Source organism: Chelonia mydas, chromosome 3, assembly GCF_015237465.2.
Source record: "Chelonia mydas isolate rCheMyd1 chromosome 3, rCheMyd1.pri.v2, whole genome shotgun sequence".
NCBI classification, from domain to species: Eukaryota; Metazoa; Chordata; order Testudines; family Cheloniidae; genus Chelonia; species Chelonia mydas.
The window spans coordinates 57,321,968-57,346,486 of NC_057851.1; the positions used below are offsets into that span (position 1 = coordinate 57,321,968).

The window sequence follows — 24,519 nt, forward strand, 5'->3', positions numbered from 1 at the left end:
GACTGCGAGGATCAGACTGATCAAAGCTTTGGCTATAACACAAATTCTCTACTTGACATACAGAAACTAGAGAGCAATTGAATTTTCTGACATTTCACAGAATGTAAAGGCTGATATATGAACTAGATCTATTATTATCAGAAAAATGATTTAAATCTGTGTTATGTGCAATGATGCTTTCCCAGCCCTATTCATATAACATTTCAAAGCAGAAACAAAGCACAGTTTTATACATTTTAGGCTTGTGCTTTAAATCCAGAACACACAGATATCAACATAGAAAGTGCTAGTGCATTATTTAGCAGAGATTTGTAAAAGAGATGTTTTTTCACCGATATAAAGAGTTACTGTTGTTGTAGGGATATTTGTTGCCATAAATTTAGGAGTACTGCTGTAAAAAAAGTAACAATATTGTTTTAAAGAAGAAGATACAGATATGTTTACACAAATTACTGGGAAACTACATACTGTTCAATCCATTATCAAAGTACTCTGAGTTCCCATATGAAGATCCATCCAACAATACAAATTCATTTGCTTTCTTCAATCTATATCCAAAACATTTTAACCCTTCACAACCAAGTGAAGAGCTAATTTATCTGAACCTTGATTTAATAGCAAGAACTAAATTAACTTGGTTGCCAGTGACTATTAATGTCTCACTCCTGATTCCATGGGGATCAAAAAAGACCAGGAACTGGGATGAAAAGCCGTAAGAAAGGGGAGGGAAGCCAGAACACTGAAGGATGCACTAGGCAGGGGAGGCGAGCGTCAAAGAGTGTGACTGAATGAAAGGGTGGGATGGGACGTGGGTGGAAGAGGAGACTAGCAACGTTAGAAATGGAATTCATTGTTGGCTCAGGAGGAAAGGCAACAGTGGGAGCAGCAATTATCAGTGAGGCTACGTTTTAACCATGAGTATTTTTAGTAAAAGTCACAGACAGGTCACGGACAGTAAAAAATTCACGGCCCGTGACCTGTCCATGACTTTTACTAAAAATACCAGTGAATAAAACTTGGTAGGTCTGCCCAGAGGCCCCATGAGCGCTGGGGGAGGGCAGGCCAGCTGCTTGCGGGGGTGGGGGGAAGGGCGGCATGTGGCCCGAGACCCCCGCTGGTGATAGGGGAGCACGGGCGGCAGTGCATGGCCCAGGACCCCCGCTGGTGCTGGGGGGGGGAGGTAAAGGGGGGTTGGCGGGGCCAGCAGGCTCCCTACCTGGCTCTGCACCTCCCCGCCAGCAGCAATAGAGTTTGGGTGTGGGACGGGGCAGGGGGTTGGGGCACGGGATGGGGTGAGGCGGGATCTGGGTGGCGCTTACCTAGGGGGCTCCCTGGAAGTGGCAACATCCCTCTCACTCAGCTGCTAGGTGGAAGCATGGCCGCCTCCACCTGCAGGCACCGCCCCCGCAGCTTCCATTGGCCACGGTTCCCAGCCAATGGGAGGTGTGAAGTCAGCGCTCTGGGTGGAGGCAGCATGCAGAGCTGCCTGCCCATGCCTCCGCCAACCAGCTGAGCAAGGGGTATGTTGCTGCTTCTGGGGATCCCCCCAGGTAAGTACCACCCAGAGACCGACTCACCCTGCCCCGTGCCACACCCAAACTCTGCTGCTGGGCACGAAGGCGCGGTGGCCTGAGACTGCCCCAGCAGTGGCCAGTGCACCTGATGCAGGGGCTGCCTGAGCTGTCCCTGAGCCAGGTGCACTGACTGCTGCAGAAGTCATAGAGGTCACGGAAAGTCACGGAATCTGTGACTTCCATGACCTCCGTGACAAACTTGCTGCTTTAACCATCAGGTATAGGATGCTGTAGCACATAGCACAGAGAAATGGGAAGGGGAAAGAGAGGGGAAAATCAGGGTAGCTAGCAGAAGATAAAAGAAAATATACCAGGAACGGGAGTAAATCAGTTTGTCTGTTGCAGCCCCTAAGAGATGTGAAAAAATTAAGTGGAAAAAAAAGCAACATGCACTATCTTTATATGTTCTAGGAAATTGTGCATAGGATGGCACTACCAACACCAACCTCCGGACTGCAAATTTCTTAACAAACAAGAACTGATGAACTAAGCTCTTATAAGGTCAGGTAAGCAAAAAGAACTGTATCCTTGAAAACTCTCAGGCCCCTTTTCCCCAAAAAGTTAATTTAAAACAGCCTAGGTGTTTGAATTACTGACATTCAATTAAGATGCACATCCCCTCTGAATCTGGCTCAGTGTAAATTAGATTCATGAGAACATAAAAATTGGTTCAGACCAATGGTCCATCTAACCCAGTATCCTATCTTCCAGCAGTGGTCAGTGACAAATGCTTCAGAGGAAATGAACTGAACAATGTAATAATTGAATGATCCATCCCATCGTCCAGTCCCAACTTCAGGTAGTCAGAAGTTTAGGGAGACCCAGAGCAGGGGGTTACATCCCTGCCCATCCTGGCTAATAACCATTGATGGGCCTATCCTCCATGAACTTATCTAATTCTTTTTTTAACCCTGTCATACTTTTGGTCTTCACAACATCCCCTGGCAATGAGTTCCACAGTTTACTGTGTCTTGTGTGAAGAAATACTTCCTTATGGTTGTTTTAAATTTGCTGCCTATTAATTTCATTGGGTGACCCCTAGTAATGCTATTATATACAGGGGTAAATAACACTTCCTCATTCACTTTCTCTACATCATTCATGATTTTATAGACTTCATTCATATCCCCCTAGTCATCTCTTTTCAACCTGAACAGTCACAGTCTTTTTAATTTTTTTCTCATCGAGACGTTGTTCCATATCCTAATCACTTTTGTTGCCCTTGTCTGTACTTTTCCCAATTCTAATATATCTTTTTGAGATTGGTGACCAGAACTATGTGCAGTATTGAAGTTGTGGCCATAACATGGATTTATGTAGTGGCATTATGACATTTTCTGTTTTATTATCTATCCCTTTCCTAATCATTCCTAACATTCTGTTAGCTTTCTTGACAGCTCCAGCATATTGAGCGTATGTTTTCAGAGACCTATCCACAAGGACTCCAAGATCTCTTTTTTGAGTGGCAACAGCTAATTTAGACCCCATCATTTTGTATTTATAATTGGGATTACATTTTCCAATTTGCATTACTTTGCGTTTATCAACATTGAATTTCATCTGCCATTTTGTTGCCCAGACAACCAGTTTTGTGAGATTCCTTTCTAATTCTTCACAATCAGCTTTGGACTTAACTATCTTGAGTAATTTTATATTGTCTGCAAACTTTGCCACCTCATTGTTTGTTTACCCCTTTTTCCAGATCATTTCTTAATATGTTGAATAACACTGGTCCCCTACAAATCCTTGGAGGCCTCTGCTATTTTCCTATCCACCGTGAAAACTGACAATCTATGTCTACCCTTTGTTTCCTATCTTTTAACCAGTTACTGATCCATGAGAGGACCTTCCCTCTTATTCCACGACTTCTCACTTTGCTTAAGAGACTTTGGTGAAGGACCTTGTCACAGGCTTTCTGGAAGTCCAAGTACACAATATCAATGGAATAAGTCTTGTCCACAAGTTCGCTGACCTCCTCAAAGAATTCTAATAGATTGGGGAGGCGTGATTTCCTTTTACAAAAGTCATGTTGACTCTTGCCCAACAAATCATGTTCACTCATAATTCTATTCTTTACTATAATTTGTCTGGTACTGAAGTTAGGATTACCTCTGGAACTTTTTTTTAAAAAGTGGCATTACATTAACTATCCATCAGTGATCTAGTATTTAAGAAATATATATTGCAGTTAATAGTTCTGCAATTTCATATTTGAGATCCTTAAGAACTCTTAGATGAATACCCTTTAGTCCTACTGACTTATTACTGTTTAATTTACCAATTTGTTCCAAAACCTTCTCTACTGAGAACTCAGTCTGGGATAGTGCCTCAGATTTTCACCTAAAAAGAATGGCTCAGGTGTAGGAATCTCTCTCACATCCTCTGCAGTTAAGACGGATGCAAATAATTCATTAGCTTCTCCACAATGGCCTTGTCTTCTTTGAGTGCTCCTTTAGCCCCTCGATTGTCCAGTGGTCCCACTGATTATTTGGCAGGCTTCCTACTTCTGATGTACTAAAAAAAAATTTGCTGTTAGTTTTTTTGTCTTTTGCTAGTTGTTCTTGAAGTGCTTTTTTGGCCTGCATAATTATACTTTTACACTTGACTTGAGAGAATTTATATTCCTTTCTATTTTCCTCAGTCGGATTTGTCTTCCAATTTTTAAAGGATGCCTCTTTGTCTCTAACTGCCTCTTTTACTCCGCTGTATAGCCATGCTTTGGTTTTTTTTGTTCCTTTACTATTTTTTTATTATTTGGGGAATACATATAATTTGAGACTCTATTATGATGTTTTTTAAAAGTTTCCATGCAGCTAACAGACATTTCACTCTTGTGACTGTTCTTTTTAATTTCCATTTAACTAGCCTCCTCATTTTTGCATAGCTCCCATTTTTGAAGATAATGCTAGTGTGGTAGATTTCTTAGCATTTTCCCCCATACAAGGATGTTAAATTTAATTACATTATGGTCACTATTAGAGTGATTCATCTATATTCACCTCTTGGACCAGATCCTGTGGACCACTTAGGACGAAATCAAGAATTGTCTCTCCACTTGTGGGTTCCAGGACCAGCTGCCCAAGAAGCAGTAATTAACGATGTGTAGAAATTTTATCTCTGCATGCCATCCTCAGGTGACACGTTCCCAGTCAACATGGGTATAATTGAAACCCCACAATATTATTGGGTTGTCTGTTTTTGTAACCTCATTAACCTCCCTAGGGATTTCACAATCACCATCACCATCCTTGTCAGGCGGTCAGTAGTATATTCCTACTGCTATAGTCTTATTATTCAAGCATGGAATTTCTATCCATAAAGATTCTCTGGTACTGTTTGATTCATTTAAGATTTTTATTATATTTGACTCTATTTTTTCACATACAGTGCCACTCTCCCACCAGTGCCACCTATTCCGTCATGCCTATATATTTTGTACTTTGATAATCAATGGGACATGGTAACATCAAAGTTCCACCAATTTTCTATGATGCCTATTATCTCAATATTCTCACTTAATTCCAAGCATTCAAGTTCACGCAGTTTAGTATTTGGACTTCTTGCATTTGTATGCAAGCGCTGATAAAATGTATCAGTATTTAGTTAGCTGTGTTCATGTGATGTAATTGGCTGGGGCTTTCTCATTTGACTGCTTCTCTTCAACTTCTACCTGTACTTAATCAACTTCTATCCTCTCCTCTTTAATACGATATAGAGAATCCTCGTTTATAAATCCTCCCCTAAGCGATGCACCTGGCTGAACTGTATGCTCCTCAGCATTTGTTGGCTTTCCCCCAGTCCTTAGTTTAAAAACTCCTCTATGACCTTACACCAAATATTTGAATGAGCATAAAGGAAACTAAATGGGTGTCTAGTACATACCAAAGAACAAGAAAAAAGTAGAATGGATATTACTTTAATTTACTTCCTCTTTCACCATCCTGTTATTTTCTTTTTTCCTCTTTATGAGTTACTCTAGTTAGACAAGTTTTCAGTAGGATTCAGTAGGCCAAATTTAAAGGCAATGCACAGGGAGGAGATGTAAGTTAGTTTTGGTAGGTGAGTACCAGTCTAAGGGCATTTAATGGTGTGTCTACACACTATGGAGACTATACTGGCATAGTTGTAGCTATGTTCACATAACCTTGTAGAGTACATGCAGCCTACACCCATGGAAGGGGTTTTTCCACTGGTGTTGGAACACCACCTCCTTGAATGATGGCAGCTACATCAATGGAAGTATTCTTCCATTGACGTAGCTATGTTGCCCTGGGGATTAGGTTGGAATAGTTATACCAAGATGGGGTGTTTAATAATGGCTACCAAAAAAATACCCCCCCCATCCAAATTTATAAAAAACCAAAATGACAACCACACTAACCATTGCACTTGTTCTAGTCAACATCCATCTGTCCTCTGGGGAAAAAAACCAGGCCCCTTTTAGAGTATTGCAAATTGGGTTCCCAAAAATCAATCCTCAGTTTTGAAAATCTTGACCTAAATGAATTTGCTTCAACTATACACTTGCTTCTTGCATTCATTTCCCACTAATATCTGAATAAACAACCTTTACTGGCATAAATATTCACAGAAGAGGTGTCAAAGTCACATGGACAAATATTAGCAGAAATTAAGTATTTGTATCAGAAGTCCTTGCACACGCCAGGAAAGGTCATGTGACTTATCTGATTACTCACAGCTGACCAATGCAGTACAATCCACAATGTATTTTTAAATAGCAAGAAGATTATGACTTTCTTGAGGTTGATATTAAAACAGCAGAAACAACAGCTAGCCTTGTTGTGTAATTTGTTATAGATTATTCTCCATGATCTAGTTTTCTGAGACTGTTGGAAAAGGACTGAATGGACATGGAGATTAAACTACGCTAACAGGTGCTGTGTCCAGGTTGTGTGGGTCAAGTTAGAGCGTCATCCGACAAGGATAAAGAATCACAGAAAGTGTCACTTCTAACACTGAACAAGGAATTTTATTAGCAAAGCCTATTGTTCCCAAGGCTACTCCATCTCTCTCTGCAGTATTCAAGAGTTTCTGCCTAGAACTTTCCCCATACTCCCACTGATGGGCTTCCTGCTGTGTTTTTAAAAACATAGGATACCTACTTTCACTGAGGGTTATGTAAAAACTCTTTTCCTTTACTTATGAAGCCATGGTATAGTGCTGCCAACTCTCACTGTTTTATCATGACTCATAATATTTAGTGTTATTCTTAAACACCCAGCTCCTGGAGTCATACAAATATGTGAGAATTTGAACTTTCATTTAAAAAAAAGAAAGAAATAGTATGTTTCTAGTCCTCAGAGTTGCAGAGAAAAGCTTGCAAATGTGACCCCCACATATCCTAAAGGTTCAAAAATCAGAAGGCAAATAAAAAGAACCAAAATGGTGGGTTTTTTTTTTTTTTTTTTTTTAAATCTCATGATTTCTAAGCCAGTCTCATGGTTTTTGCATGCCTGACCCCTGATTCTCCAATGCTTATGGTCAGGGCTGGCTCTACACTTTTTGCCGCCCCAAGCAGTGCGCCGGATTGCCACCCGAAAAAGGAAGCTGCCACCAAATTGCTGCCACGGGAATGTGAGGATACAAGCTGCCACTGAATTGCCGCAAGCCGCCCTAACGACGCACGGACTGCTGCTCCTTTAAGATTGCTGCCCCAGGCACCTGCTTGGGGTTTGATAGTACTGGCCACCTGTCAACAATTGTGTATGCCAATTAATCTGCTAAGCAGAGTTAGAACCGTAACTGGAAACTATTAATAATAAAGCTCCTTACAGAAAGAACTGTTTATTAAGATAGAAGGGAAGTTGGGGATGAGATCCAGGAGCAGAGCCACGCAGGTAAGCTGGCACTGCCATTGTTATGCCATCCCTATTCAGAAAGCACTACTATTTCTGGGGCAGTCAGGCTTGAACCTTTCACAAACAGTACAGCTACTTTTAAAGAATTAATGTTACAGTACTTCTGTATGAATGAATGAATTAGTGAGTGTGTGCATTTTTACAAGTGTAGTGTTGGACCTTCAGAGCACTTAACTCTGTCTCTATAACTCTGTTATTATATATATATGTGACAAATTTGCAGGAGTCTAGTATGGAATATGGTGCAGTCCCAACTGGCAAACTGGTACATGATTAAGGTCTGGCAGTTGGGACTGAGATTTGATGGGCAAGTGTATCAATCTACAAGGTCTAGTGCAGACAGAGGTCTTCTTTCATCTGGGCCCCTAACACTCATACGACGAAGAACAGGTGAAAGGGGAAATAGGCTGCTGGACCTAATCTCTTATATAGTAGCAAAACTGGGGAAGCTCAGTGAGGGTTTCTTAGTTGGAATCTGCATTGGACTTGGTCTGCTGGGTGGTTTTACTCTCCTTATAATGCTGATTGGTTTATGGAAAAAATAAAGTTACAGCCTTAGTTTACCCACATATTGTTGTCCTATGTCTTTTTCCTGCATCTGTCAAGTTCAATCTTTGACACACAAACATGGAACCCCACAATGCCATTTTCCTAGAGTCGCTTTTCAGAGTAGAGCTGGACTTCAACATTCATTACGTATTACAGGTGGAGAAAACATTTTTTAAAAGGACAGTGCAAGTGTGTCACCTGAAGAGTTTAGAGTAGAGCTGTTATGGAGATCTAGTTTACATGGGACTTACTGGTGTCCAAACAAAGTAAGAGAAATACTGGAACCTCAACCAATATCAAGGGCCAATTTTTGGCTGATGGAGGTGAGGAAAAAGGCCAGAGGGATTTCATTCAGTTGGCTGGTTGGTTCACAATATAGACAGTGAGAAACACTGTTCTTTGCTTCCCTGAAACACATCAAGACTATTGCTGTGCATACAGTATGAGTACTTCTATACCAAGCAGTCTTATTACTGTGCTTATTACACAGCTAAATATAGCTAACAATAGATATAATGGACTGACAACTGAAGGTCTTCTTAAACAGCCAATCTGTTATCCTTTAAATCAGTGACAACCAAGTTTCTTTTGGTGTAGTTCACCTAATACATATGAATTCTTTTCTCTCAAATATATTGAAGATTTCAAAACAAACGTAAATTTTAAAAATCTTTCTGTGCTTTATAACTTCCAACCAATCCTTCTCTGAAGTGTGCATAGAATAAAAACATCATTCTGATCTAAAACATATGGAAAGTTTCTGCTTCAATAGCCATAGGGGCAATTTTACAATGTCATGCACAAATTTGAAATTTACTAAACGTACTTCGCAATGGATGGTGGATAAAAACCGATAATGATAGTTAGCACTTAGAGTCAATATGAGAACCTAGATAAATTTATAAGCCAGGATTTTCAGAAGTGATGAGCAATTTTAGGTGCCCAACTTGAGATAATTTCAAACTCCTGATTTTCAAAGGGAAGGTGCTCAGCAGTCTCTAAAAATCAGGCCCCTTTAGGGTGTTTCAAATTGAGTATCCAAAAATTCAAGTATCCCAAATGACTTTGGAAAATCGTTATAATAGATTATATTGCACTTTTCATTTTTATGTCTCACGGTACTTTATAATGCTGGGTAAACATCATTAACTTCATTATACAGATGTGGAGAACTGGGGCACAGAGTAAAGCAATTTGCCCACGCAAGTCAATGGCAGCACCAGGAATAGAACCCCCAGTTCAGTCGGATAATGGATAGCGTCAGAGGAGGGAGAAACTGTGTAAGCTCTTTGGAGCAGGCACCGTTTTTCAGTTCTGTTTGTATAGTGCCTAGCACAAGGAGGACGTGGCACAATGGCGTTAGCGGAGCTCCTAGGTGCTCCCGCAATGCAAAGAAGAAAAAATAATAAATTTCAGAATTACTGTTAAAGGATAGAAATACACACTTTAGCTATTTACGTTTCTAACACTGAAAACATCTGATGTTAGTATATTACGTTTCCTGTGGTTTGTGAATGGTGGGGGCATGTATATAAATAAAAATTCAAATCTATAGAGTAAGTTATTATGAAGATGAAGCCAGCTAATGAAAGCCATCTTCCTCTTTGAGGGGGCCTATTGCACCAACTTACACCACTCCTGCCAGTCACACAACAATCTTGAGGAAGCACCAGGAGAGCAAGCTCCTTTTTCCTGTCTTTCAGCTTGAGCCACAGAGCCAGAGGGTATGTCTACGCTGCAGTTACAAACCCAGGGCTGGCCCAGGGGACTCAGACGTTTGAGCTTGGGCTGCAGCCTGAGCTCTGGGGCTTTCCCACCTTGCAGGGTCCTAGAGCCTGTGCTCCAGCCCAAGGCCGAATGTCTACACCGCAATTAAACAGCCCCTTAGCCTGAGCCCCGCGAGCCCAACTCAGCTGGCACAGGTTTTAATTGCAGTGTTGTCATACAGGGAGTTTGTTTCTGCAGGAGCACTTGAGAGGCCATGCAACCATTGTTTCCAGTTAGAACAGGGGTAGGCAAAAAACCGGCCCGCAAGCTGCACCACGCAGCTAGGCCCTGCTCCGGTGCTCCAGCTGGGGCGCAGGGTTGGGGGCCGCACCATGCGGCTCCGGGAAGCCACAGCATGGCCCACTCTGGCTCCTACTTCAATGGCCCCCTCTGGCACTCCAATGGGAGCTGCAGGGATGGTGCCTGTGGATGGGGCAGCATGCAGAGCCGTCTGGCCGCACCTCCACGTAGGAGCCGGAGAAGGGACATGCCACTGCTCCCGCACCCCTGCCCCAGCCCTGATCCCCCTCCAGACCTCCAAACCCCTCAGTCCCAGCCTAGAGACCTTCCTACACCCCAAACTCCTCATCCCCAGCCCCATCCCAGAGCCCGCAACCCTCCCATACCCCAAGCCCAATTCTGTGAGCATTCATGGCCTGCCATACAATTTCTATTCCCCGATGTGGCCCTCGGGCCAAAAAGTTTCCCCACCCCTGAGTTAGAAAGTAATTGCCCATCAAACCTTGTTAAAGAACACCTGAGTAGAATTTTTTTTTCAATTAAAAATGTATATGTTTTAAATAAAGCAATTCCTTCCCTACTTTATTCATGCTTAAATTACACAAATGATTTTGGAGAAGATATTATTTCATAGGTCACTGGGAAATCCTCTAATTGTCATCCGGATTGAGAGTGTGTGTGGTGCAGGAGGGGGTTGGGGTGTGCAGTGATTCCTAGATATTTAAGAACATTCACTAGTTTTGAGTACCTCCATTTTTGGATGCACATCTTGAGACACCTAGGCCCCGATTTGCATAGATTCTGAGCACCCACAATTCCAGTGAAAGTTAATGAAAGGTGCTGGAGCTCAGTGTCTTCCTGGGAAACAAACAACAAACAACTAAATCCGTCCTACTATTCAAGGGGATACTCCAGAATATATGAAGGCACACAAAATTAGTGGACACTTTTGAAATTTTGGGGTTCAACCTCTCCCCCAAGTCCATATGGACTGACAAAGAGAAGAGAATGAATTAAATATATTTGTATTAATTCCTTTTCTTGCTAGTTCCTGAAATTCCAACACCATCTAGCAGAAGGAAAAGGGAAGGTATGTTGCAATTATCTTGATACAGAATATTTATGAATAGCTGTTCAATTTAGCAAATTATAAATTGCATAAAGAAGTAAAGGTTCATTAAATATGTGATCACCAATGCTGGTAATCTATGGAAAAATGTTACCTGCATCATAAAATTGAAGCATAGACTATGTATGCTAAACTAACTGTTCAATCATGTATTTAACTGTGACACTTGAGTACATTTCCCAAATCTGAAGAGCTTTGTGTAGCTCGAAAGCTTATCTTTTATTGGACCAACTTCTGTTGGTGAGAGAGACATTACCTCATCCATCTTGTCTATCATAGGAAAACCACACATTACAAATTTCTGAGAAGTGACTGTGTTCAATGAAATCAGACTTGTACATTAATAATTTTGGCCCTGTGGAACTTCACAACCATTATCAACTTAGACAGCAAAACTCATTTCCTTTATTTAGGAGGCTACACTCTGCTGACCTGAGACAGCAACAATAGGTTTTTGTTTTTTTCTTCCTTCTTTTGGAACTTGCTAGCTGACAGTTTCAGTTTTATTTATTTATTATTAAAATCACATTTGGTTAACATGGCTCATCACTCTTAACTTGTCCCCCTCCTCTTTGAAACTGCGCACTGAGTAAGCTCACTATTTAGAGCAATTACACTTATTAGCTCCAATGCCTTGCCAGCTTTCCAAACTCCTTATTCACTTCAGAAAAGAACCAAGGATCTTCAAACAAACAAACAAAATTGTTCAGGATGCAAGGTAATACTCCAAATACTCAATAGCACTTTACCCTGATTTTTTTTTTCCTTCTGGCTTTAAAAGAAATAATAAATTAAAAGATACAGAATTGCAGCATAGGTCAGAAAGGGATGTGGGGAGAAAACATTCAAAATACATCAGTGGGATAAGGAAGATTTAAAATTTAGATCAGAGATTAAATTCCCCCAAACCATCTTTGGGCTGAGGTTGTCTTTTCCTTAACACTTCAATATGTTGTCTGCGCGCGTGTGCACACACACAGAAACACACACAGAAGCACAAAATATGAGCACCAAAACAAGGTGTACCTTTAAATGGTCTTTGAATTCTTCAAACCCAAACATTCCAAATAAGTTATTTTAAGACCACGATGTTCCAGTACCTTAATACAGTTTTTCCTCCCTTCCAAGTGAGTTAAAGTCTTGAGAGAGCTGTAACTTAAAAGACTGCAGAGTTCTCCCTTTAGAACATGTCAGATTAGTCAGTGCTTCATTAATGTACAAACCCAGTTCCCAAGCTGTTCTTTTCAATAACACTTACAGCTGTTTCCTTGCCAAGTAAACCCATTAACAAGTGAAAGGCGCATGTACAAGAACAACTAACATTTGTTAAATAAAAGCAGATCTTGATTTTCTTACCTTACAATTAGGAATATACATATATATATTTGCAAGAGGCAAAAAAATAAAAATAAAAAATAAACCACCCCACGTTTGCTGAAGAACTTTAGCAGGCCATGCTCAAACCCCTGCTCCACAGGGAATTAGCCATCACATTCCAGCCATGTCATCAGAACAATGAAAGGTGAATGTTGTGCAAAACAGCTTGGGACCACTCACTGATGATGTCATCCCTCCCTTATATGGTTCATTATTGTGCAGATTTACTTTGGTCAGTGAGAAGGGGTGGAGTCCAGTGACTCCAGAAGGGAAGGCAGTTCTTAGGAAAAGAAAATAAACTGGCTGCAGAAAGGCTTAGTAAAATGCATAATCTGTTCTAGATGGGGGGGAAACTGCATCCCTTCCATCCTCCCCTCACTTTTTTCCCTTTCAGAAAAACTGGATTCCAGCCAATTCTATTCAGCATGGCTGAATGTAAGTAGCAATCACATTAGCTGAAGATGCAGCATTCTGAACTGAAGTTACCCAGGGCTTAGGTAAACAATTGATCCATATACAGAAGTCCATCCAAAATACAACACAACTAATGAATAGCAAGCAACTTTTAAGGTACCTTTTCTTGCAGTTGGTTTCTTGGAAGTTATCTTTAGCAAAAATGGATATGAATAAGCTCTCCACGCTGACCTGATGCTTCTGAATTTAAATCAGTTTAACTATCGTCAGGGTTTGCTTTTGTCAGCATTCTGCTATAATCCCATCTCCCCTCTTTCCCCCCTCTCCCCGCCAGGGCCCCGGTTTATTATTAACAGCTTCACACCCTCTACCACCAGGTTTATAATTTAGCAGTTATAAAATATTCATTTGAAATCAGGGAGCATCTACAAGTTACGTTCTTTCAAATTAAACAAATATGCACCAAAGAGAAGTTTACCAGGCTGAGTTGCCACTTTTGTTCCTTTAACTGAAGAAAAGCTTGAGGTGTTTTTTTTGGTTTTGGGGGGGGGGGGGCGGATGGTTAAAGTTAACAGTCATACTCTTCTTGATGATTTATTGACATCTATGGTCCATTCATAAAGGGATTTATATACTTATGCAAATAAAGGAAATCTATTGCTGCCCCCTCCCCAAAATAATAAACTTGCTTGTTTGTTTTTAAAAGCACATGCATGGCAGCAGGACTATCACAAGAAACAGTAACAGGACAAAAAGAAAAGGAGGACTTGTGGCACCTTAGAGACTAACAATTTATTTAAGCATAAGCTTTTGTGGGCTAAAACCCCCTTCATCAGATGCATGCAGGGGAAAATACAGTAGGAAGATATATATATACACACACAGAGAACATGAAAAAATGGGTGTTGCCATACACACTATAATGAGAGTGATCAATTAAGGTGAGCTGTTACCAGCAGGAGAAAAAAAAACCCTGATAATAGCTCATCCATTGTTTCATGTTCTCTGTGTACATCTATCTATCTTCCTACTGTATTTTCCACTGCATGCACCCGATGAAGTGGGTTTTAGCCCACGAAAGCTTATGCTCAAATAAATTTGTGAGTCTCTAAGGTGCCACAAGTACTCCTGTTCTTTTTGCTGATACAGACTAACACGGCTACCACTCTGAAACCAGTAACAGGACAGAAGAGCATAGTTAGTATTGCCAACTCCCAGTGTTTAAAAATCATGAATCAAGCTCCCCTCCCCCTCCAACAATTGAGATTTTTGCGTCCTTTTTAAATGCCCTTTGATCCTCTATGCTGTGTTTGGGTCACCTTTTCAAGCTTTATTTCTCCACAAGTCTGAGGACTAGAAACTTTTTATTTTTTTGAATAAGAGACTTTCAAGCTTTCATTAATCACAGGATTCCAGAAATAAAGAAATAAAATCAAATATATTGTGAGATGGAAACACTGCAAGCACTCTATTATTATATGTAAATATTGTTAAGATTGCAAAGTCAAGCACTCAAAAATTAGAAAATTCCAGCGTTAAGGTTGCCTGTGCAACCATAATTCAGCTGCTTTGTGAGTATGTATTATGATACAGCCTTTAATTACATGATCACATACTTTTTTCCTACAGGACCCCTGCCTTGTTCAGTGCACAGAAAGGCACTGCTCTGGACATGAAACATGGCTGTGCAGTGAAAGAGATTGTTGTAGGACCCCAGCTTCGGAGGTTTCAGAAGTTGGAAGGTATATAGTGAATGAGGCAGGGGACTGCAGGAAAATAAAATTCAGTCTTACGGTTTAAGGCAAGTAAATGCTTCCATGGACAATTAGATTCTATCTGTGCCTCTGCCACAGAGTTCTTATGTGATGCTGGGAAAATCACTTCAAACCAAACTTTTCACAGGTGGTCACTAATTGTGTGTGCCTCATTTTCTGTGTTCCCAACTTGAGAAGTGCTGAGCACTCACATCGGCAACTGAAGTCAATGGGAGTGGCAATTTAAACATGTAAATGCTATAGAATGTGAAGTACTCTGAAAAATCAGGTACTAGCCATCTCAAATTGGGCACCCAAAATTAGTGGATACTTTTGACCTTAATCTCTCTGTGCCAAAGTTCCCTATCTGTAAAAAGGGGATAATAATACAAAATTTTCTCATAGGGCTGTTGTAAAAATAAATTCATTAATATTTGTAATGTAATCAGATACTATAGAAAAGCCTTCAGAGCAGGGTTTGAATAGTGTACAGTAAATAAGGCCTGGAACCACACTTAGAACAATTTCAGAGTAACAGCCGTGTTAGTCTGTATTCGCAAAAAGAAAAGGAGGACTTGTGGCACCTTAGAGACTAACCAGTTTATTTGAGCATGAGCTTTCGTGAGCTACAGCTCACTTCATCAGATGCATACTGTTCTGTCTCAACCAGACTCTACCACTCAGATGGGCAGCAGTATGCATCCGATGAAGTGAGCTGTAGCTCACGAAAGCTCATGCTCAAATAAACTGGTTAGTCTCTAAGGTGCCACAAGTCCTCCTTTTCTTTTTACTTAGAACAATGAGGAGAAAACATAATATTGAATAGCTGATCAATAATGAGTACCATCCATCCTATGCATTGAATGAGTTTGGGGGCCTGTGAAAAAAATAATGTGATCATGTAATTAAAGACTGCATCATAATGCATAGGTACTAGGAAGCCAAATGAAGATTACCCTTAATTCTGGCCTTTCCAAATGTTTGAGTTTTTGACTTTGCAACCTTAATAAATGTTCACTTAATGTAGTTTGTAAGTTCCTAGGTTTGTTAAAAAGCAAACTGACAACAGAAATTACATTATGTGGCATCATACTGACATCCACAGGGATCATCAGCAGGGTTGGAACCTTTAGAGCCACCAGATAGACTTCTGCCTCTTGAACTAATGGAGTAGCTGATAACAGCAGCCTGTTGCTATCCTCTTTATGGACCAACACGAGAGGCAGATGGAACACTTTGGCAGTGTATTTCACAGATCTTTGCAGACAGCCATGAGCAGCAGGTATAAGAGGCTTGGGGAGGCTAAGCCTCCCCAACGGTGCAAGAAATGCTGGATGGCCTGCCACCTTTGGAGTGCCACCACCGGCTGCTCCCAAGAAGCGTGGGAGCTACCTGCACCCAGACAATGGACCCGCCTGCGCTCCAACTGGAGGTCCCGTTGCCGCTCGGCCTCTTCCGCTGTGGCCCCACCTGCCCTGTACTTCTTCCCGCCCATACTCCACCTCTTCCCCCTAGGACATCCCACTACCTGCCACTCACTCCTCTCCACCTGCTCTCCCCTCATTGCTTCTGCTTATGGCAGGAGGGGGTAGAAAAGAGTAAGTAGCAGGGGACTCAGGGGAGACAGCAGAGAGGAACGAGCAGTGGGTGGGTAGGGGGAGTCAGGGGAGGGGGCAGAGAGGAACCAGCAGTGGGCAGGTGAAGAGGGCATCAGAGAAAGAGGTGGAGTGGGGGCAAAAAGAGGCAGAGCAGGGCGGGGTCTTGGGCAGAGTGAGAGGTGGGGCCATGGTCTGGGTGCGGGTGGCCCCTCCCACTTCTAGGGAGCTTCTGGAGCTCCCGCCCAGTCTCCCCATATGCAAGAGGGAGAAGACAGCAGAGGAATGGTGAGACTCAGGAATCTTGGGCTACGTTCCATGCTCTGAAGAGAAGTGTGTGCTAGTGGGCACAGAGTCTATTTCTCATTTCCCGCAAGGGTGACCCCTTCTTCTCCATTCTTTCTAATCTGTCCTTGTCCCAGTCCTGCTTCATCCCCACTCCTGACTCCTCATCTAAGTTCCATTTTCCTCACCTGGCCAGTCCCGGTCTCCACTCCTCAGGCTTTTCATCCCAGTCTCAGTATTCTGGGTCAGCTCCTAGTCTTGCCAGTTGTGACTTGCCCCCTGGACTCCCCATTCCAGTCCCAGTGTTCACATCTCAGTGCCCCCTGCCATTACCCAGCCATTCTCAGTTCCCCACTTCTTCATTTCATCTTTCTCTCCTTCACCCTCGCCCCCAATTGTCCCCTCCCCCAACCCATATTCCTCACCCCACTGCCTCATAGTCACAATCTCCTTGTCTCAGTGTCCACCTCTTCCAATTCCCTATCCCTTGCCCACCCAGCCCCACTTCTCTCCTTCCCAACACTTCCCACCCCTCATCAGATTTGACTCCCCACCCTAGCTCAGTCCCAGTATCCTGGCCCAGCCAGTCCCAGCTTCCACTGCAGTTCTGCCTTTTCCTCAGTCTTTTACTAGCTCCCAGTCCCATCCCCACTAGCCCCATTTCCCTCCCTGGCTCCCAGTGCCACCCCCTCTGCAACTCTCAGTATCAGTTTCCCTCTTCAAAGTCACAATCTCAGCCTCCCCACCCTGTCCCCAAGGATGAAGCTAATCACACACAGAGACTACCAGTGCAGATCCAGCTCTCTTGTTCTGGCTCATTCAATCAGACAGCTTCCTCTGCCACACTGCCTGAGCTGGGGGTCGTGTCTGTCTGTCTGTCTTTCTGTCTGTCTTTGAAAGCACAGGAGAAACAGGCTCTCTCTCTGCTTACAGGGAAAGTCCTGCCAGCCCTGGGCTGTAGCTTGTCAAGTGTTCATGGAATCTTTGGGGACATTTAGCTGCTCAAATCTAAGGTTTTTAACATGTGCAAACTGTGATTTTTCAAAGGCTTAGAATAACCATTTAGGCAGATTTTCGCAGGGATGGCAAAAGGCAGAACTTTATATCCCTGATATAAAGGGCACTTCCCTGCCAAATTTCAAGTCCCTGCTGCAAGACTGCAGACCGCTAGAGCCTTGCAAAGAAGAGGTCACCAGAATTTTGTAACATGGGCAAAACACTGGTGTTTTCCCTAGTCTCATTCTTGGAGACAGCTAAACAGTTTGAGCTAAAATAAAAGAGAGCGAGATCAGCCTAAGATAGATATGTGACATGGAACATTTCAGCCCCAGCAGTTAATGTTTGGCAAAGTTATAATAACAACACCTAGGTCTTCCATAGCACTTTTCATCAGTAGACCTCAAAGCACTATACAAAGGTTGTAAGCAACATTATCCCCATTTTACAGATGAAGAAACTAAGGCACAGAGCAGTGAAGTGATTTGCCTAAGGTCACCCAGCAGGCCAGTGGCCAAAATGGAAATAAAATCCTTGTCTCCTGACTCCCAGTCCAATGTGCTACCCACTAGTCCATACTGCCTCCCTATAAACAACTGAAAACAAGGCCTTATAATGGGAAGTGTCAGGCAACCTTTATAGCAGGTGGTGCTTCCACCCCTCCTATGTATTATTTGTATCGCTGTAGTACCTTGGAGCCCAAGTTATGGACCAGTACCTCTTTGTACTTGGCCCTGCGAAACTCTTTTTTGTGTATTGACCTAGAGTCATGAGGCTTCTTCTTCATTAATGGGAAGAAATTTCTCCTTGTAAAGTTTAAGATACTGATACGTCAACTGTATTTGCATATTCATTTTAGGGCTAGAATTCAGCCAATATGCCCTGACTGCGCTTTTTACTAGCTTCATACACAGCTCCAACTGATTGCCATATTTAGGGTCAGGAAGCAATCTTCTCCCGGGTCAGAGGCCATGGGTTTTTTTTGTCTTCCTCTGCAGCATGAGGCATGGGTCACTTGGAGATTTAAACTAGTGTAAAAGGTGAATTCTCTGTAACTTGAGGTCTTTAAATCATGATTTGTGGACTTCAGTAACTCAGCCAGAGGTTAGGGGTCTATTACAGGAATGGGCGGGTGAGATTCTGTGACCTGCAATGTGCAGGAGGTCAGACTAGATGATCATGATGGTCCCTTCTGTCCTTAAAGTCTATGAGTCAGTGTATGTCTGTTTCAAAGTGTGTCTCTGTTCTCATGCTGGGTTTTAGCCACCATAACTCTAGGCATATCCCCTAGAAATCTGGAGGGGGGAGACACTGGGGACTGGAGACAGTGGGGTTGGGGGCCTGTGTATAGCAGGATTTGGGTTAGAGTGTGAGTGGGGCTGGGGCCCTAGAGTGTGAGAAAAAGCAGCACATAGCAAGGGATGAGTCGTAAGCGAGAGAAGCTGAAGTGGCCTGCAGAAGTAAGAGGTCAGGAAGGGAGAGAGGAAGGAAACTGGAGAGGCACACGCACACACAGCGGAAAGGAAGATAATATCAGTGAGGCTGGAGAATAATGAATCCAAAATACTGGAAAAAGGAGGCAAATAAAAAGAGAGAGAGAGAGAGGGGGAGGGAGGGAGGATGAAGCTGGAAGGAGGGAGAGAAGAAAATGACAAATAAGGATGATGGAATCAAATAGAAAAACAAGAATGTAACTATGTACGCAGAGTCAGAGATTCCAAGGTGAGAAGGGACCATTGTGATCATCTAGTCTGACCTCTATAACACAGACCATAGAACTTCCCCAAAATAATATCCTTTTAGAAAAACATCCAATCTTGATTTTAAATTTGTCATTGATGGGGAATTCACCACGACCCTGGGTAAATTGTTCTAATAGTTAATTACTCTCACCATTAAAAATTTACACCTTATTTCCAGTCTGAATTTATCTAGTTTCAAATTCCAGCCATTGAATCGTGCTATACCTTTCTCTGCTAGACTGAAGAGAACAATACATATTTGTTCCCCATTTAGCTATTTATAAACTGTAGTAAAGTCACACCTTAATCTTCTTTTTGTTAAGCTAAATAGATTGAAAAACTCCAGGAGCTCACTTACAAGGCATGTTTTCTAACCCTTCAATCATTCTCATAGCTCTTCTCTGAACCCTGTCTAATTTATCAACATCCTTCTTGAACTGTGGGCGCCAGAACTAGATACAGTCTTCCAACAGCAGTCACACCAGTGCCAATACAGAGGTAAAATACCCTCTTTTCTCCTCAAGATTCTCCTGTTTATGCATCTCATGATCACATTAGCTCTTTGGCCACAGCATCACAGCAGGAGCTCATGTTCAGCTGATTATCCACCATGACCCCAAATCTTTTTCATCAAAGTCACTGCTTCAAAAGATGGAGTCCCATATCCTGTAAGTATGACCTACATTCTTTGTTCCCAGATATATACATTTACATTTAGCCATTGATAAAAATGTTAAATAGAGGAGGGCCAAGAAGTGATGCCTGCAGGACCCCTCTGGAAGCAAACCCACTTGATGATGATTCCCTGTTCACAGTTACATTTTGAGACCTATTAGTTAGCCATTTTTAGTCCATTTAATGTATGCCAGGTCAATATTATATCATTCTAGTTTCTTGAATCAAAATGTCATGCAGTAACAAGTCAAAAGCCTAACAGAAGTATAAGTATATTATGTCAATACTATTACCTTTATCAACCAAACCTGTAATCTCATAAAAAATATATCAAATTAGTTTGACAGGATCTATTTTCCATAAACCCATGTTGATTGGCATTAATTACATTACCCTCTTTTAATTCATTATTAATCAAGTCCCCTATCAGCTGCTTCATTATCTTACCTAGGACTGATGTCAGGTTAACAGGCCTATAATAACCTAGGTCATCCTGTTTATTCTTTTAAATACAGACACCAACTAATACCCCATCTTGTGCTTTATCTGTTAGGACACTGATCCATAAACATTCAGGGTCATTTTCTTCCAAGTTTATCAGTTACTCAGAAACAGTAAAACCACTTTTGACAGAGTGCATCTCTCCCTACCCTTTTGCTCTCTTGATCCTTTCTAACTAGGTTATAACCATTGATTTTAACATTCCAACTGTGTGAGCCATCCCACCAGGTTTCAGTCTTATCAACTAGACCAAGTTTATGCTCATAAATGAGCAATTTCAGTTTTTCTTGCTTGTTACCCAGGCTCCAAGCATTGGTGCATAGGCAATTAAATAATTTCTTCTCATCATGTCCTTTGGTTCCTTGATTAATTTTGTTCTCAGCATCTCTTTTGTGCTGCGTGCTATCTTCCCTTTTTTTACCCTCCCCTTTTGCTATAAGTTTAACCCCTTCCTGACTACTCTAGCCAGCCTGTCGCCAAGCTGATTGGTCCCCCTTCTACTGGATCAAGGATCCAGGCCTAAATTCATATCAGTTTTTATGTGTTTAATGTTTTTATCTTTACTTGCTTTGTGGGTCTGTTACAGTCAGGTCTGTAACTGCATAAATCATGGCCCTTGAACCACACCACCTTTTACTCCCATGTGGAGCGCAGATTTAATTTGATAAGTAAAAGTGAACAGCTAAAAAGCATTAAAATCCATTTTCAAAAATAACTAATTTTTTTCTCAAAACATATTGAATCAGAAAGAGCTTATCAGGTTTCAGCTATAGATTTTATTTCAGTTTAAACTAGAACTCTGTGTGTTTACACATTCTTAGGCCCCAATCCTGCAAACTGGGCAGATGTCTGTGTAGCATTCCATTAGGAATTTCTGCATGAGTAAGGGTTCTGATTGTAGGATCAGGGACCTTTATCAATATCCACAAAACCCCTCACAAACCACCTTGCCTTAAATAAAATCTCCTCCTCCAATGTCCTCTAACTTTCAAGGAAATCCTGTAAAACTAGAGAGAGGTCTTGTTGTATGACATGAAGGTCAACAAATGCATATCATATATAGAATCCCTTGACTCTCAAACAAATGTTTTCCCCAAACATTTATCATGGTATGTTTGGCTGGCTGCTTGTTGTGGTTCTTTGATATAGAAAAGCCCATCACGGTATCCAAGACTAAGAGTCTCCCTTAAATATGTCTTGTGTAGTGGGCTTAAGAATTAAAACACTTTCCTTCATTTATTTGAGCTATTGCACTGTGCCAAAGTATAATGGAGCACATGAGGTATAACAGCATGAACTAAGGCTGAATAGAGTTTCACCTTTAACCCTGAGAGATTCTTTTGAAGAGTGGGAATTAAATTCAGAGACTAAGCATTAAATGCCTTTTTAAAATTACTTTTTAATCTCTCCGTTTACACAAGAGGACTGAATAGGTCTAGCTTGCTCCCTACAAGATTTACAGGTAAGCACAACTTTTGCTTCTTAATCTCTACATTTAAGCTTCCACCAACATGAAGCAGTTTAAAACACTAAATTCCTGAACAAATTGCACTCACAACATTTGAGAAACCACATAAGACAAAAACCAGGAAAAGAAAAGGAGGCTGGGGGAGGGGATTCACAAATTCCAGCCTAATTCAAAATTTGTGCTACATAGCTGGGTACAATCTTTTGGTACAATGAAGAGGAGAAACTGAGAAGCAAAAGATGGAATTCATTTAACTGTTTAATGATGTGCTAATAGACTACACATTGCTCTGATTTGTTGCTCTCTTTTGTCGGTGTTCTTAAGTGTCTGTAGCCATTGCCCGTAGCAAATGAGTATTTGATTATAAAATTTGCTGTAAACACTGCTTTGTATTCTTTCCAGGGACAGCCCCACCCTCTCCCTTGCTCTTTATCTTCAGTCCAAGTACATATGTAACATTAATAGCAAAGGCAGTATCTGCAACCTCCCCAGATTCGCTAGCTATATTACAAATAACCCAGATGCTGCTACTAGTGCAAAGCAAAGCAAAACAAAACAAAGATTTCTCTGAATTTGTATTTACTTACAGATATGAAAATGCACATCAGGTAGCTTGACAGACTGCAAATTACTGTCCATAAAAAAACCAAAGCAATGAAAACTTTTCATTATTAGTGTTCTCCATGATCTTTTAGGTCACTTGTCTTTGCTATGTTTCTGGATAATTAGCACTCATTTGTTAGGTGCAAATCTGTCTTCAAACTTCCACCTGTCCACATATCTTCCCATAGCTTAATAGATGTTAATGAATTCAATGGAACAAATTCCTGGTAGAGCATAAAAGAAGAACTCAGAAAAAAAGACTTTTTAATATACTGTTGAAAATATATTGAATTAGGTGGTTCCCTGTGCCTTTTGGGAAAAGTATACACTAAAGATATATATAGATATATATATACCAAATCCTTGATACTGAACCTTGTAGGAAAAGCCTAAGTAAAAACCACAAGTTGGAATCTGTTCTGTTATATATTCTAGGCAATACATTTTTATGTGGTATACGTCATACGCCCTAAAAAACTTCATTTGGTGATCTAAGCTGAACAACTGGCTTTGTTCACCTTTCTTCTTATTTAAAACAGGTTGTTCCATGTAGCTATTAAAAAAACCAAAAACGTTGTTTTATTATTCCCCAGATAATTTCTAAATAAGTCATGCTGCCTGGATTTAAGATTTTTCTTCTCTTTTCTTTTCAGTATGTAAATTTCACTACATTTTGATGTTGTTGCCTTATGGAAGTATGATCCAAGAGCTAACCATAAATGTTTCTTTCTTTTTGGCTTAAGAGAAATCATTCTTGCTTTCATGGAACTGCTATATGTCCTGATAATATTTCAAAAAGCTGATTTTGGAAGCAATGATATTACACACCTGAGTGGGAGATATTTACTAAAAGAAACAAAACAAACATGATTTAACTTAAATCATAGATAAATCATAGATAAATGCAGAGAATCATAATAGTTGGTTTATGCGACTAATCCTTTTATCTGCCTATGAAGAAAGCCAATGTGAGTGAGACTTCTCTGAGCAACGATGATTAAAGCTGAACATCATTCAGGACCAACCTAGACAGCAAGTTGTACTATGTCAGGGTTCTAATTGCTTTATGGCATGGTTTGTTCTTGCCAGTATGGACAGGATTCAATCATGTTATAGAGCAATATCACGGTTCTTTAACAACAAGGGCCAAGTATATCCCTGGATTAAGTGGCCTCAACTCTCAATGATTTCAGTGGGGTGTGTAGCTGCTAATGTCAGGGCTGTAGCATGGTTCCATGCTACCCCCTATCTACCTGTCTAGACGCTCATGCCCACCTCATCATTGTAGTATCTATGGGCTAGTCTACACTAGACTCTAGCGCTTCTGGTGAAGATGGTGTATGCCGACAGGAGAGAGCTCTCCAGTTGGCATAATAAATGCACCTCCATGAGAAGTGGTAGCACTGTTCACACTGGCACTTAGGTTAGTGTAACTATGTCACTCGGGGGGGAGGGGCTTATTCACACATATATAAGCGACGTAAGCTATATCGAAGCCAGTGGTACTGTAGACCTGGCCTAAGCAACTTCCATGTTGCTTCAGAGTACACTACTGATCCTCTCTTGCTCTAGTCAGGTTTCCTCACTCCTTTTCCTTAACCCCATCTTCTTCTCCACCTCGTTTAGTTCTATCCCTTCTTCCTCCTTTTCTCCAGTTTTCTCTCCTCCCCTCCCCTATATCTTTCTGCCTTTATTTTTTAATTGTTTATGTAAAAACACTAAGTTGAGGCTGTGAAAAATGCTAAGGTTTATATTCTGCTCTGAAGGCCACGAGGTTAGAGGTCATTTGCAATGCAGCAGAAGAAGAATCCATAGTCTTGGGTCAGAAGAAGAATCCACACTCTGTCTTCCATTCTCAGAAGTTTGACCCTGGGGGGCATCAGTTTCATAGTTCTACTGGAATGTATCTGTCATGGGAGATGGGAGATGAGAGAAACGTGGTTCCTTAGGTAGCTTGAACCTGTGTCATGC

The 24,519-nt window shown here is 41.3% G+C and overlaps 1 protein-coding gene across 7 annotated transcripts in view; it reads right to left on the reverse strand.

The window, feature by feature from the left end:
* The window catches only part of FILIP1 (filamin A interacting protein 1), a 167,776-nt gene that overhangs the window by 21,762 nt on the left and 121,495 nt on the right, over nt 1-24,519 (reverse strand). Inside the window, exon 1 of one of the 7 annotated variants that reach the window (XM_037894340.2) lies at nt 12,495-12,619. The exons of 4 other annotated variants lie outside the window; for them this stretch is intronic. The gene's annotated coding sequence lies outside the window, so the exon portion shown is untranslated. Of the gene's footprint in view, nt 1-12,164; nt 12,447-12,494; nt 12,620-24,519 lie in introns of those variants that run through there. 2 more of the 7 variants (XM_037894341.2, XM_037894342.2) reach the window with 2 other exon arrangements.